This window comes from Engystomops pustulosus, chromosome 10, assembly GCF_040894005.1.
Source record: "Engystomops pustulosus chromosome 10, aEngPut4.maternal, whole genome shotgun sequence".
NCBI lineage: Eukaryota > Metazoa > Chordata > Amphibia > Anura > Leptodactylidae > Engystomops > Engystomops pustulosus.
This window is the reverse complement of record NC_092420.1, coordinates 101,026,194-101,028,826: the sequence shown is the minus strand read 5'-3', so window position 1 is coordinate 101,028,826 and position 2,633 is coordinate 101,026,194.

Sequence of the window (2,633 nt, the reverse complement as noted above, 5' to 3'; positions counted from 1 at the left end):
CTTCTTGGAAACTGTTTTTTTTTATGAAATAAAGGTTTTAAAAATTATGCAAATGAGCCCGAGGGGCTCCAGGCTCAGTAGATATGAATGGAGCTTTTAAAAAATATAAAATGGGTAACACCCTGTGTGAACGGTGTCTTTCTTCCACCAGATAAAAGGACAGATAACCTCTTGTGTGTATTACAGTAGGGATCAGTGTACACATAAATCTCACAAGTGGACCCAAAATTGATTGTACTGGTCCATTTGGGAATGGGGTGATACAACACTGTCTCTCTCACATAGCGACACTACAGGTGGTAATAGAGACCCTGCGCGTCTCTAGAGGACATATCACCAGGCGTCAACATATTCTCATCTGGGCAATTACATTTAATTAAGTTTATCTGCCATTTACATACATTTCTCCAATTGGATGTTATTTAAAAAAAATTTACACAGGGAGATTTATTTTAATAACATCCAACTGAAGAAATGTTTAAAACACCAGGGGCAACACGTCTCATAGCTGTGCATCGCAGGGAACGCACCTGGTCGTTGTTGATAACTCTGATGCCACAAGAGATATTACAGATCTGATTGTGACAATCGATTTTGGAGGAAAATTAGTTCTTTTCTGATATTCTTTATGACCACTTTCTCTTTGAAACTTTGATCCAATGTTGCAGCTTGTAAGATGGCGGCCAAGGTCCGGACAGACCCCTCACGCGTTACTCGGATGTCTCTTCCCTTTCCTTTCTGACATGAAAGGTTATGATGGGACTAATATTAATAATTCCTTTGTTTATATAGCGCACACAGATACCGCAGCGCGGCACAGAGCTTATCACATCAGTCCCTGTCCCCATGGGACTCACAATCCAATCCACCTACCAGTATGTATGGAGTGTGGGAGGAAACCGGAGGAAACCCACGCAAACATTTCTTATTGATTATGATGAACTATCCAGGTAATTGGTCGCCAATCGCTGAATTATTAAGCATTGTGAATTATCGAAAGGGTGAAGACGCCCCTGGTTCTCCGCTATTATAAAGTCTTCTATTACTGAGAGCAAAAAGAAGCAAAAATCCCCGGTAAAGGCATTTCTCCCCTGGAGACGCCGGGGCCTTGTTATCTGTCTGTGTCATGGTGGAGGTTTATGATAATTTGTGATCTTCATGTCTATGAATCTCAGCACCGAGGCAAATTTAGTGGGGGAACTTTTTATGTCAGAACAGACAATTATACAATTCAGCGACAATCCGCAACAATGTATTCACCGGGGTCTACAGGGAGCGGATTATACACAACCACACGGATAATATATACAGGATTATACACAGCCGGACAGATACTATATACAGAGCTATACACAGCCACACGGATAATATATACAGAATTATACAGATACTATATACAGAGCTATACAAATACTATATACAGCCGTACAGATACTATATACAGAGCTATACATATACTATATACAGCCGTACAGATACTATATACAGAGCTATACACAGCCACACGGATAATATATACAGGATTATACAGATACTATATACAGTAACTACACACAGCCATATAGATACTATATACAGAGCTATACATATACTATATACAGCCATATAGATACTATATACAGAGCTATACATATACTATATACAGCCATACAGATACTATATACAGAGCTATACACAGCCATACAGATACTATATACAGTTACTACACACAACCATATAGATACTATATGCAGCCATACACATACTATATACAGCCATACAGATACTATATACAGAGCTAAACATATACTATATACAGCCATACAGATACTATATACAGCCATACAGATACTATATACAGAGCTATACACAACCACACGGATAATATATACAGGATTATACACAGCCGGACAGATACTATATACAGAGCTATACATATACTATATACAGCCATACAGATACTATATACAGAGCTATACACAGCCGTATAGATACTATATACAGTTACTACACACAGCCATATAGATACTATATACAGAGCTATACATATACTATATACAGCCATATAGATACTATATACAGAGCTATACATATACTATATACAGCCATATAGATACTATATACAGAGCTATACATATACTATATACAGCCATATAGATACTATATACAGAGCTATACATATACTATATACAGCCATACAGATACTATATACAGAGCTATACACAGCCATACAGATACTATATACAGTTACTACACACAACCATATAGATACTATATGCAGCCATACAGATACTATATACAGCCATACAGATACTATATACAGAGCTAAACATATACAATATACAGCCATACAGATACTATATACAGCCATACAGATACTATATACAGAGCTATACACAACCACACGGATAATATATACAGGATTATACACAGCCGGACAGATACTATATACAGAGCTATACATATACTATATACAGCCATACAGATACTATATACAGAGCTATACACAGCCGTATAGATACTATATACAGTTACTACACACAGCCATATAGATACTATATACAGAGCTATACATATACTATATACAGCCATATAGATACTATATACAGAGCTATACATATACTATATACAGCCATATAGATACTATATACAGA